This window comes from Bos taurus, chromosome 8 (assembly GCF_002263795.3).
Source record: "Bos taurus isolate L1 Dominette 01449 registration number 42190680 breed Hereford chromosome 8, ARS-UCD2.0, whole genome shotgun sequence".
NCBI classification, from domain to species: domain Eukaryota; kingdom Metazoa; phylum Chordata; class Mammalia; order Artiodactyla; family Bovidae; genus Bos; species Bos taurus.
Window position 1 is genome coordinate 85541433 of NC_037335.1, and position 14845 is coordinate 85556277.

Sequence of the window (14845 nt, forward strand, 5' to 3'; positions counted from 1 at the left end):
TCTTTCCTCTTCTTGATGGATAATATAGTCAGATAGTTAGCTCTATTCTCCCGTCTTGTAGAATCCCAGACGTCTAACAGCCTGCCTTCATTTTGTACCGTCTATGTCACCTTTAGTTCTACATCTGAGATGATTGATTGCTTCCAAACTTAGCTCTTTATTAAACCATGTCTAACTACACCATAGTATTCTTTCCAGAACATGCTTCTCATTTTCTGCAAAATAGATATCCACAGGCTGAGAATTTTCCAAATCTCCAAATTCTAGTTCTCCGAATTTTGTTTAACAGTTCCTTCAATTTATCTTTCTACTCTCACATTTTACTGTAAGGAGGGAGAAACAAGGTTGCACTTGTAACATTTTGCTTATAAATCTCCTTAGCTAAAAATTTGTTGCTTATGTCACAATTTCTACTTTCCACAAACACTGAAACACAGGCCAGGTTCTTTGCCACTTTATAACAAGGATTGTCTTTCCTCCAATTTCCAGTAATATGTTCCTTATTTCTGAGACTGCACCAGAATCACTTTTAATGTCCATATTCCTACCAACAGTCTCTTTTAGACAATTAAGGCTTTTTGTAACAAGTGCCTCAAACCTCTTCCAGCCTCTGCCCATCACCCAGTTCCAAAGCTATTCCGTATTTTCAGATATTACCCTCAATACCAAAATTGTATTTGTTTGCTAAGACTGCCATTATAATACCAGAGGCTGGAATGACTAAGTGACAGAAATTTATTTTCTCAGTTATGGAGACTGCAAGTCCATAAGGTGTTGACAGGGTTGTTTTCTATTTAAGTCCCTCTCCTTGGCTTGCAGATGGCTGCCTTCTTGCTGTGTCATTATACAGGCTTTCTTCTGTACATGTGCTGGAGAGAGAAAGTGAGCTCTAGTATCTCTTACTCTTATAAGGACACCAGCCCTGTTGGATAAATACCTCATCCTATGCCACTGTTTAATCTTAATTACCTCCTTATAAGCCCTATGTCCAAATACTGGAGAGTTAGGAGTTCCCAGCCTGAGATGCTTGCATTGGCACTTCCCATCCTGAGACGCTTGTATGCACACTGACCATGGCCAGTGAGGGCTGGGTAACGAGACTTAGGCTTCAGAGGTCAGACTCCAGGGAGAAGGCTGGGGTTGACTACCTTGAAGACAGTCTGAGGGGGCTAGTACAGCACGTTTGAGGAAGTCTAGGAAAAAGCTTGGCCTGCCAGAAAGGCAAGAGATCATTGTTGTTCAGTTTAGTTCAGTCACTCCATCGTGTCTGACTCTTTGTGACCCCATGGACTGCACACCAGGCTTCCCTGTCCGTCACCAACTCCTGGAAGCTTGCTCAAACTCATATCCATTGTGTCGGTGATGCCATCCAACCATCTCATCTTCTGTCATCCTCTTCTCCTCCTGCTCTCAATCTTTCCCAGCATCTTTCCCAAACTCTATTCTAATGAGTCAGCTGTTCACATCAGGCAGCCAAAGTATTGGAGAAACATGCAACAGATGAAGGAACATGGTAAAAGCCCACCAGACCAAACAGATGAAGAGGAACTAGGCAGTCTACCTGAAAAAGAATTCAGAGTAACGATAGTAAAGATGATCCAAAGCCTTGGTATTAAAATGGAGATACTGTGATGGGTTGAAGAGATACAAGACATGTTTAGCAAGGACCTAGAAGAAATAACCCACTCCAGTGTTCTTGCCTGGAGAATCCCAGGGAAGGGGGAGCCTGATGGGGTGCCGTCTATGGGGTTGCACAGAGTCAGACATGACTGAAGCGACTTAGCAGCAGCAGCAGCAGAAGAAGAAATAACAGACAATCAGCAATGAACAACAAAATGACTGAAATAAAAAAATACATTAGAGGGAACCAATAGCAGAATGTGGTAAAAGAATGGTTAATTGACCTGGAAGATAGAATGATGGAAATAACTGAAACAGAATAGAATAAAGAAAAAAGAATGAAAAAAAAATGAGGACAGTCTCAGAGACCTCTGGGACAACATTAAGTACACCAATATTCAAATTACAGGGGTCCCAGAAGGAGAGAAAAAGAGTATGAGAAAATATTTGAGGAGATTAGAATTGAAAACTTATCTAACATAAGAAAGGAAACAGCCAGCTTAAGTCTAGGAAACCCAGAGAGTCCTATAAAGGGTATACCCAAGGAGACACATGCCAAGACACATATTAATCAAACTAACAAAAATTAAATGCAAAAATGTTAAAAATCAGCAAGGGAAAGAACAAATAGCATACAAGGGAATGCCCAGAAGGTTAATAGCTGATATTTCAGCAGAAACTATTCAAGGCAAAAGGGGTATACTTAGAGTGATGAAACAAAAATATCTACAACCAAGATTACCCAGCAACGATTCATTTGGATTTGATGGAGAAATCAAAAGCTTTACAGATGATCAAAAATTAAAAGAATTCAGCACTACAAAACCAGCTTTACAACAAATGCTAGAGGAACTTCTCTAGACGGGACACATAATAGAAAAGACCTACAAAAACAAACACAAAACAATAAAGTAAATGCTAATGGGATCATACATATCAAGAATTCCTTGAACATAAATGAATTAAATGTTCCAACCAAAAGACACAGTCTGGCTGAATGAACACAAAAACAAGACTCCTATATATGCTCTCTACAAGAGACCCATTTCAGAGCTAGGGACCCATGCAGACTGAAAGTGAGGAACTGGAAAAAGATATTCCATGCAAATGGAAGTCAAAAAAAGAGGAGAGTAGTGATACTCAGATAAAACTGACTTTAAAGATCATTACAAAAGATAATGAAGGACACTACATAATGATCAAGGGATCAATACAAGAAGAAGATATAACAATTATATATGCACAGGAGCACCTCAAATGCTAGCAGGGGAATGCTAAAAGGGGAAATTGGCAGTAACACAATCATAGTGGGGGACTTTAACACCCTACTCACACTAATATATCATCTAGACAGAAAACTAATAAGGAAACACAAGCCTTAAATGACACATTGGTCCAGAGAACCTAATTGGTGTTTTCAGTATATTCCATCCAAAAACTGTAGAATACATTTTTTTCTCAAGTACACATTGAACATTCTCCAAGATAGATTACATCTTGGGTCACAAATCAAGCCTTGGTAAATTTAAGAAAATTGAAATTGTATCAAGCATTTTTTTCTGACCACAACAATATAAGATTAGATATCAATAATAGGGGGGAAAAGACTGTAAAAAACACAAACATATGGAGGCTAGACAATACACTTCTAAATAATCCAGTGGTCACTGAAGAAATCAAAGAGGAAATTTAAAAAGTACTGAGAAACAAATGACAATGAAAACATTACAACTCAAAACGTAAGGGATGCAGTAAAAGCAATGCTAAGAGGGACGTTTAAGCAATAAAAGCCTACCTCAGGAAATGAGAAAAATGTCAAATAGACAACCTAACTTTATACCTAAAGCAACTAGAAAAACAACAACAACAAAACCCTAAAGCAACTAGAAAAAGAAGAGCAAAAAACCCCCAAAGTTAGTATCAGGAAAGAAATCATAAATATCAGAGCAGAGATAAATGAAGAAATGAAGGAAACATTAACAAAGATCGATAAATCTAAAGACAGTTCTTTGAGATGATAAACAATATTGACAAAACGTTAGCCAGACTCATCAAGGCAAAAAGGGAGAAGACAATAAAATTAGAAATGAAAAAGAAGTTACAACAGAAAAGGCAGAAATACAAAGGATAATAAGAGACTGAAAAGTGAAAGTGAAGTCGCTCAGTTGTGTCCGACTCTTTGCGAGCCCATGGACTGCAGCCTCCCAGGCTCCTCCGTCCATGGGATTTTCCAGGCATGAGTACTGGAGTGGGTTGCCATTGCCTTCTCCAGGGGATCTTCCCAACTTAGGGATTGAACCCAGGTCTCCTGCATTGCAGGCAGACGCTTTACCCTCTAAGCCACCAGGGAAGGCTTTAATAAGAGACTACTACAAGCAACTATATGCCAATAAAATAGACAACCTGGAAGAAATGGACAAATTCCCAGAAAGTGCAACCTTCCAAGACTGAACCAGGAAGAAATGGAAAACATGAACAGACCAATCACAAGCACTGAAATTGAAACTCTGATCAAAAATCTTCCAGCAAACAAAAGTCCAGGGCCAGATGGCTTCACAGGCAAATTCTATCAAACATTTAGAGAAGAGATAACACCTATCCTGCTCAAACTGTTCCAAACATTTGCAGAGGGACAAACATTCCAAAACTCAGTCTGCGAGGCCAATATCACTCTGATTACAAAACCAGATAAAGATATCACAAAAAAAGAAAATTACAGATCAATTTCATCCATGATGAACATAGATGCAAAAATCCTCAACAAAATACTAGCAACAAAAGCCAACAACACATTAAAAGGATCATTTACCATGATCAGATGGGGTTTATCCCAGGGATGTAAGGATACTTCAATATATGCAAATCAATCAATGTGATACACCATATTAACAAACTGGAAAAAAATAAAAAACATGATCATCTCTATAGATGCAGAGAAAGCACAAGACTATTATTCAATCTAATTTTGGAAGTACTAGCCACAGCAATCAGAAATGAAAAAGAAATAAAAGGCATCCAGATTAGAAAATAAGTAAACCTCTCACTGTTTGCAGATGTACTTATACTATACATAGAAAACCGTAAAGATGCCACCAGAAAATTACTAGAGCTAAGTAATGAATTTAGTAAAGTCTCAGGATATAAATTTAATACACAGAAATCCCTTGCAATCCTATACACTAACAATGAAAAATCAGAAAAAGAAATTAAGGAAACAATTTCATTTACCATTGCATCAAAAAGAATAAAATACCTCAGAATAAACCTGCCTAAGGAGGCAAAAGACCTGTGTTCAGAAAACTATAAGATATTGATGAAAGAAATCAAAGATGACAAATAGGTGGAGAGATATACCATGTTCTTGGGTTAGAAGAATCAGTATTGTCAAAATGACTACACTATCCAAAGCACTCTTCAAGTACAATCCCTATCAAATTACCAATGGCATTTTTTAGCAGAATTAGAACAAAAAATTTATGATATGTAGGGAAGCACAAAAGAACCCAAAGAGCCAAAGTAATCTTGAGAAAGAAAAATTGTGCTGGAAGAATCAGGCTTCCTGCCCTCACATTATACTACCGAGCTGCAGTAATCAAAATTATTTTGTACTGGCACAAAAAACAGAAATAAATCAATGCAACAAGATAGAAAGCTCAGAGGTAAACCCACACACCTATGGTCACCTAATCTATGACAAAGGAGGCAAGCGTATAAATGGGAAAAAAACAAAAAGCAGTCTCTTTAATAAATGGTGCTAGGGAAACTGGCCAGCACCATGTAAAAGAATGAAATCAGGACATTCCCTAATACCATACACAAAAGTAAAGTCAAAATGGATGAAAGATCTAAATTTAAGGCTGGATACTATGAAACTCTTAGAGGAAAACAGAGGCAGAACACTCTGATGTAAATCATAGCAAGATCTTTTTTTGACCCACCTCCTAGACTAATGAAAATAAAAGCAAATGGGACTTAATTAAACTTAAAAGCCTTTATACAGCAAAGGAAACTGTAAACAAAATGAAAAGACAGCTCTCAGAATGGGAGAAAATATTTGCAAATGAAGCAACCGACAAGGGATTAATTTCCAAAAGATAACGAATAACTCATGCTGCTCAATATCAAAAATACACCCCAATCAAAAAATGGGCAAAAGATCTAAACAGATATTTCTCCAAAGATATACAGATGGTCTAAAAACACATAAAAAGATGCTCAACATCACAAATTATTAGAGAAATTCTAACTAAAACTACAATGACATACCCACCTCCCACCACCCAGAATTAGACCATTATTAAAATGTCTACAAATAGCAACTTCTGGAGGTGGTGTGGAGAAAAGGGAACCCTCCTATAGTGTAGGTGGGAATGTAAGTTAGTGCAGCCACTGTGGAAAACAGTATGCCTTAACAAAATAGAAAATACTTAATCCAAGGCCAGCAGATGGGAAAAAATAATAAATAATACAGCATACATAAGCAAAACAGAAAATAGTAAAAGTCAATGAAACCAAGAGTTGGTTCTGAGAAAGTGTCAACAGGTACCTCAAGATTGTGACACAAGAGACTCTTGAATTTCCCTCCTTCCATGGATGCACTGAATTTACAGCTACACACAGATCAGTTCCCTCTGAGAGAAGTTTAGAAATTGCTTGAGTGACTCCTACACATTGGGTAACTGAGAAAATACCCACATGAAAATGTATAGTGAGGGGTGAGACACTTACTACAAACCCCACCCCAGAATAATACCTTATAATCTTTCTGAAACCATCAACTCCCAGCCCCTTCCTGATCAGTAAAGTGTTTGGGCACATTTCTAATGCCCCAGATTTTAAGCCTGTCACCTGAGGGCTGGGCCCTCAAATCTTCTAGCTCTGAGAACCAAAGGGCTTCCATTCACAAGTCCCACAGTGTTATAGCAAAGAAGCAATTGTTATTAGGTGCTTGAGCACTCCCTGTGGCTATTTCCTGAAGCTTAGGGCAGAGGGAGCAGATTGCATTTCAGCTGAATCCTCCCCAGAGCCCCGAAGAGCCAGTGGGTACTTACCTGCCCTCTCCTTCCATTTTGCTCCAACAATGAAACAAAATCTCCTGCATGTCCCTAAAAGGAACTTTCTACATGTTTACAATCCTGACTTTTAAAACTGCCACCTGAGGGATAGATAGACTCCAAAATAACCTACCTCTGAAAGCCAATGGAGCTTACATTCATGAATCCTACAGTATTGTAGCAAAGAAACAGTTTTTGAAAGGATGCTTGAAGACTCCCTGTAGTTTATACACCCAGGCCCAGTATGGAGGGAGAAAACAAAAATGCACATCTCCCAGTTAGTCCCTGGAAGGAATTTGTGTATTTTTCTAGCTGCTGCCTGTGGTTCTGGCTTCTAGTCAGTCTGCATGTAGGAGCTGACTGGCATCCTCCTGTAAGCCTGGTAAAGCTGGTGGGCTATCTCCCCCAGCTCCAACAGTAAGACCAAGTGTTTATTTTCACTCCTGAAAGCTGGTCCACACATCTCACACCCCGATTTTCAACTACCACCTAAGGGACTACCCACAAATCATGTAGCTCTGGGAGCTGACAGGGCTCATCATTTATGAGTCCCTGGGACCACTAAAAACACAGGCTATTTTATTTGGACACAGAAGCACTTGCAGCAACCATTTCCCCTGGTTCAGCAAAAACTAAAGTGAAAGTGAAGTCTCTCAGCCGTGTCTGACCCTTTGCGACCCCATGGACTGTAGCCTACCAGGCTCCTCAGTCCATGGAATTTTCCAGGCAAGAGTACTGGAGTGGGTTGCCATTTACTTCTTAAAAACAAAGGCTATTTTATTTGGACACAAAAGCACTTGCAGCAACCATTTCCCCTGGTTCAGCAAAAAGTAAGTAAGCAAAAACGCCCAATTCCTGGATTCTTCTTGATAGAGGATAGACTGCATATATAATGTCCTGATTTCCCAGTTCCTGCCCCATAATTGGGCTTCCAATTAACCTGCATTGGGGAGTTAAAGGGTCCAGGAGCCTAAACAGGCATAAGAATGTTTCCCACATCTTTGGGGACACTGATGAGTATTGGCACACCCTCAGCTATAGGAAGCCACTAAGGAAAAAGACAGGATTTGATCACAAAACTTTTAGAGACAATCAGGAGCTCCAGGCTGATTATGGAGGTTCATCTCCTACACAAGGCCAATGTGTCAATACTGGGGAAAGTGTTTTATACAGAAACCAACACAGAAAATCAAGAAAAGTAAAGAAATGAGGATGTTTCAAACAAAATAACAAATCTCTAGGAACTCATCTTAATGAAGCAGATGTAAGTGTTTTACCCAATAGAGAGTTCAAAATAATGGTAATAAAGATGCTTATTGAGGTCAGGAGAATAATGCATGAACAAGGTACGAATTTCAACAAAAAGACAGCAAATGTTTTTTAAAAGTACCAAACATAAATTGTAGACATGAAAAACACAATAAATGAAGAACTCAACAGAGATGTTCATAAGTAGACCAGATCAAGTGGAAGAAAAGAATCAGACAAGGCAGTGGAAATCATCCAATCAAAAGAGCGAAAAGAAAGAATGGAAGAAATCAAAGATAACTTAAGGGTCACTGTTTAGTGAACCAATGTAGGTATTCTAGGTCTCCAAGGAAGAAAAAGAGAGAAAGGGCAGAAAGCATATTCAAAGAAATAGTGCCTGAAAACTTACTTAATATGGAAAAAGAAAGAGATATCCAGATTAAGGAAGTCCAAAAAACTTCAAACAAGATTAATTCAAAGAGATCTACCCAGAGACACACTATAATGAAATTATCAAAAGTTAAAGATGGAGAGAATCTTAAAAGCAACAAGAGAAAAGTGACTTTATACAAGGGAATCCTCATTAAGCCTATTAGATTTTTCAGCAGGAATGTTGCAGGCCATTGGGAATGGGATGATTAAAAAAAAAAAAAAAAAAACTGCTAAGAATACTCTACCCAGTAAACTTGTGCTTCAGAATTGGAGAGAGGGAGAATTTTCATAAACAAACAAAAGCTGAAGGAGCTTATATGAAAGTTGTTAAAGGGAATTCTTTATTCTGAAATGAAAGCATGTAAGTTAGGAATATGAAAGTATAAAGCTCATGGGCAAATAAATAGTTAAATTCAGAATGATATTGTGATGGTGATGGTTAAATTTCTTAAAATTTTAAAGGTTGAAATACAAGAACAACTAAAACTGTAATACTTTGTTAATAAATACACAGTATAAAAAAGATGTAAATTGTGACATCAAAAGCATAAAAGTGTAAACATGTAGATCTTTTTTATGTATTAATTTTCAAAATTAAGCTTATCATCTTAGCCTGTCATAAATATAAGATGTTGTATGTAAGCCTCATGATAACAAAGAATCAAAAACCTTTAGTAGATACCCAAAAGACAGGGACAAGAATCAAGGCATATGACAACAAAATCATCAATTCACAAAGAAAGACAGCAATAGAAGAGTAAAAGAATTACAAAAACCCAGAAGCAATTAAAATAATGGCATAAGCCCTTACCTATCAGTAATTCCTCTGTATGCAAATAGATTAAATTCTTCCATTAAAAAATGTAGAGTTGTTTTATGAATTAAAAATCAAGACCCAACTGTACAATGATAACAAAGACTCACTTTCAACTTTAATAACAGTAAAGGAATGGAAAAAGATACACTATTGTAATGAGAAATAAAAGAAAGCAGCAATAGCTATAATTATATAGATTTGATAGCTATAATTCTATACACTTGAAGTCAAACACTGTAACAAGAGACAAAGAAGGTCATTCAGTTCAGTTCAGTCACTCAGTCATGTCCGAGAATTGCAGCACACCAGGCCTCCCTGTCCATCACCAACTCCCGGAGTTCACTCAGACTCATGTCCATCGAGTCGGTGATGCCATCCAGCCATCTCATCCTCTGTCGTCCCCTTCTCCTCCTGCCCCCAATCCCTCCCAGCATCAGAGTCTTTCTCAATGAGCCAACTCTTCGCATGAGGTGGCCAAAGTACTGGAGTTTTCAGCTTTAGCATCATTCCTTCCAAAGAAATACCAGGACTGATCTCCTTTATAATGGATTGGTTGGATCTCCTTGCAGTCCAAGGGACTCTCAAGAGTCTTCTCCAACACCATAGTTCAAAAGCATCAATTCTTTGGCGCTCAGCTTTCTTCACAGTCCAACTCTCACATCCATACATGACCACTGGAAAAACCATAGCCTTGACTAGACAGACCTTTGTTGGCAAAGTAATGTCTCTGCTTTTGAATATGCTATCTAGGTTGGTCCTAACTTTCCATCCAAGGAGTAAGCGTCTTTTAATTTCATGGCTGCAATCACCATCTGTAGTGATTTTGGAGCCCCCCCAAATAAAGTCTGACACTGTTTCCACTGTTTCCCCATCTATTTGCTATGAAGTGATGGGACCAGATGCCATGATCTTCGTTTTCTGAATGTTGAGCTTTAAGCCAACTTTTTCACTCTCCACTTTCACTTTCATCAAGAGGCTTTTGAGTTCCTCTTCACTTTCTGCCATAAGGGTGGTGTCATCTGCATATCTGAGGTTATTGATATTTCTCCCAGCAATCTTGATTCCAGCTTGTGCTTCCTCCAGCCCAGAATTTCTCATGATGTACTCTGCATATAAGTTAAATAAGCAGGGTGACAATAGACAGCCTTGACGTACTCCTTTTCCTATTTGGAACCAGTCTGTTGTTCCATGTCCAGTTCTAACTGTTGCTTCCTGACCTGCATACAGGTTTCTCAAGAGGCAGGACAGGTGGTCTGGTATTCCCATCTCTTTCAGAATTTTCCACATTACATAATGATAAAGAATAAATTTACAAAGAGGATATATTAATAGAATTATAAATTTTTATTCATCCAACATCAGAGTACCCTAAATATAGAAAACAAATATTATTTCCTGACTTGAAGCAGGAAATAGGCAGCAATATAATACCGTGGGACTTCAATACCCAACTTTCAACAATGGAGAGAACATCCCCAAAGAAAATCAATAGAGAAATATTGGACTTAAACTACACATCAGATCAGATGAACCTAACAGAAATATGCAGAACATTTCATCCAATACCCCTGGAATACACATTCTTCTCAAGCATACATGGAATGCTCACCATGATAGTTAATGTGTTAGGTCACAAAACAAGTCTTAACAAATTTAATATAATTGAAATTACTCTAACTTTCTTTTCCAACCACAATGATATGACAATCCATAACAGTAGGAAAGCCAGACATATCACAAATGTTTTTGTTGTTTAGTTGCTAAGTCATGTCCAACACTTGTGACCCCATGAACTGTAGCCTGGCAGGCTCCTCTGTTCATGAGATTTCTCAGGCAATAATAACTGGAGTGAGTTGCCATTTCCTTCTCAAGGGGATATTCCTGACCCAGGAATCAAATCCATGTCTTGTACATTATAGGTGGATTCTTTACTGCTGAACCACTAGGGAAGCTCATCACAAATATATGGAGATTAAGAAAACATGTTCCTGAATGACAAAAGGGTTAAAAGAGAAATCAAAAGGAAATAGGAAAGATATTTTGAGACAAATAAAAATGAAATACAACATACTAAAACTTATGAGAAGTTCTAGAAAGCAAGATTATAATGATAATAGTATACATTAAGAAAAAAGAAAGCTCTCAAATAAGCAACCTTACAACAACTAAGAACATCAAGGAACTAAACAATGAATATAAGTTGAATGTTATCAGAAAGAAAGAAATAAAAATTAGGGCAGCTATAAATGAAAAAAAAAAAAAAGGACTAAAAATACAAAAGGAAAGACTACTGAAACTAAGAGCTGTTTTTTTAAAATTATGGTATGTATATTGGTTTTTCAGATATAAGTCTATTGCATATTAAGAGACTACAATATTGTATAAACATTTCTTTAATATGCACTGGGGAACCCAAAAATTCATGTGGAATGTTTTGTCGCAATATTCACTATATTTTTGTTGTCTGAAACCACACCTGCAATATCTCCAAGGTATGCCTGTACACAGTGGAATATTATTCAACCTTTAAAACAGCAGTGCCCAATCTTTTTGGCACCAATTTTGTGGAAGACAGTTTTTTCACAGGCTGAGTGGGGGTTGGTTTCAGGATGATTTAAACACATTACATTTACTATGCACTTTATTTCTATGATTACATTATGATATATAATGAAATAATTATACAACTCACCATAACATAGAATCAGTGGGAGCCCTGAGCTTGTTTTCCTGCAGCTAGATGATCCTATCCGGGGGTGATGGGAGACAGAGACACCTGAAAGTGTGTTGCTTATGTCCAGTCTACTCCACAATCTTGTTTTGGTCGCTGTCACTGCAGAAAGCCCTGAGTCACAAAGATAGGATGTTGGAAATGGAAGCAGACTTTTCAGTGCTTTTGTGGCAATCTCAGTATATTCTGCCTTGACTTTAATCCAAAATGTATAGAGATTTGAAGTTGTCTCAAACATAGTTTTTCCCCCCTCTGGGTTGGAAGTTTATTTAAAAAAAAAAGCACCCCAGTTATCTCATTGTCTTCCTTGTCCATTATTTTTCTTAACAGAACAAGTTACAAAAAACTGGGGAGAGGGTATAAATTATCTTTGCAGACTGACATACTTGCAGAGGACTCCCAAACAATGACGATGATTCAAAAGCTCCTAGGTTTACTCCTGAATCAGGAAAAGAGCAAAGAACAAAGAACAACATAAGAAGGAATTTTGTTAACAGCAATCTTATAATACAACATTGATTATGACAGTCCAGTGGTTACAATTACATTCATGATAAATCACTAAAATCACCCTGTTGCTTATACACTGGAGGTATCAGTGCAAGGAGTCATCTGAAGAGTGAAAACCAGAATTGGTAAGGCTTCTCTGGCAGTGTGATTCTGACACCAGTGGTCCTGGCTCAGTCACCCTCACTTTGAGTCCTGGTCTTCTGTTTCATCTAAGAGGGCAGAGCAGATCCCCAGCTTTTTCAGTTCTTCCATCAGCTCCCTGGTTCTGGTGCATCTGCAGAAGAATGTCACCACCTCCCCCATGAACTTGCAGTTGAGGTACACTTGTGGGATGGGGGGCTGGTTGGAATAGTCTTTAATGCCTTGTGGGAGCTGGGGGTTGTCTAGCACATTGTAGGTTGTGGGATCTGTTCCATGGCATTGCTGAAGCGGCACTGGGGCTGCTCTGGCATCCCCTTCAGGAAGACCACCACCTTGTCCTTCCCCAATGTGTCCAGGTGCTCCGATGAGCTGCTGCCACCTAAGCTCACCACCTGCACACCTGGGGCCCTACAGGCCATCATCCACGCTGTGCCCCCAGAGAAGCAGAGACCTGACTGGCTCAGGGATCCTCTCATCCCCACATGCTGGCCAGAGCCCTTAACTGCCACAAACATACTTTTAAGGCCACTGTCATTTGTGATCTCAAGCAACTAATCTTCTCCTAGCATGGCCAAAGTCAATTCACCTGGTTTATTCACAAATGGGCTGCAGATCCATTCCTTCCCAGTTTGGGGATCATCTGTGGTTGGGAAATAATGCTCAAACCCTTTTGAAAGCTGAGATAGGTGATCATGCACCATTTGGGAGAAAGAAGCTCTTGCTCAATCTCTTTCAAAATCTCTGCTAATGTTTGAAACATATTTAAAAAAAAAAAACAAAAACAAAACCCAAACTTTTCACCCCCATAACTACTGTTTAACTTTGAATGCAGCCACTTTATCTGCTGACTTGAACAAGTTGTCATGCTCCCCTGAAGGGACAGATTGAGTTCATTGAGCAGGTTGAATATGTCACACAAGTGAGCAAGTTTTGTGGTCCATTCTGTGTCAGTGAAACATGCTGCCAGTGGTGACCATTTTTTCTAAAAGAATTATTTCGAGAAGCTCTCATAACTCAAAAACTCTAGCCAGTGATATACCTTTAGAAAACAACCTCACATTTGTGTTTAAGAGAACACGTGTGTGCTCTGTGTCCATCTCCTCACAGAGGTGTGTGATGTGAGTTAAGAGCATTTATTTTAATATGGTTGATAATTTTAATCACATCCTGAAAAACATTGTTAAGTTCAGGTGACATTTTTCAGCTAGACAGTATTTCTTTATGCATGACACAATGCGTAGGGTCACATTAAGAAGTGACCTTTTTGCCATCCAGTCATGGCAGCCACTCTGTCTGTGCCTGCATACATGAGTGCTTAGTCGCTCAGTTGTGTCCAGCTCTTTGCAATCCCATGGCCCATAGCCTGCCAGGCTTCTCTATCCATGGGATTCCCAGGCAAGAATACTGGAGTGGGTTGCCATTTTCTACTCCATCTGTCTGTGCAAATACAGACAGAAAATGACCAATTCAGTTTTCCTAATACATAATCAATCAGAGACTTGAATAGTTCTGTAGCTGTGGTGTTCATTTGCAACTAAAGGGCACATAGCATATTCTGTTGCACATTTTCCTGAGAAACTGTGCAAAAACAAATGTTGTTGCCTATTTGTTAATATCGGTAGACTTGTTAACCTGGATTGTATACCACAGTGACTCATTAACTCTCTCTAACAAATGTACCTCAATATCCTCTGCTATTTCATCAATTCATCTAGTTATGGTGCTAAACGAAGAGGAATATGTGCCACGTTTTGAACTGCAGCCTCTCCTCAAAGTTCATGACAAATGTCCTTAGCAGCAGGCATGATCAATTCTTCACCAATAGTAAAGGGCCTCATAGCTTTAGCCACTAAGAATGATGCTCTCAGTGCAGACACATTTGATGAAGTGATGGCCTTTGATAATTGCTTCTGTTCTTCATGCTCACATTTTTTTTTTCTTTTGAAAAATTCCAAAGGCTTGTCTTTTAATGCAGAGTACTCAGTCTGCATGTGGCAAAGCAATTTTGAGGGTTTCATAGCTTCTTTGGATGGCCGGCCACTATATATTATACAAAGCAGGCTTGAAGAATTTGGACTGCCTGTTGCAATGAACCTGTAATTTAAGTAGGACTCTTGGTATTTTCTTTTAAATGTAGCTTTCTTTTTCTTGGCAATTCTATTCTCTTCTGCCATTTCATCATTGGATCTTCCCCCTTCAAAGAAACTCCCCAGAAAATTTGTTTTTTTTTTTTTTTTCTCATTTTGGCTAGGGTTAGCTTCAGGGCTTATCTGGGAAAAAAAAACTGTGACT

General features: G+C 38.5%; 1 pseudogene; it reads right to left on the reverse strand.

The window, feature by feature from the left end:
• Nucleotides 1-785: 785 nt before the first annotated feature.
• Nucleotides 786-13341, reverse strand: LOC101908010 (glutaredoxin-related protein 5, mitochondrial-like; annotated as a pseudogene).
• Nucleotides 13342-14845: the final 1504 nt, after the last annotated feature.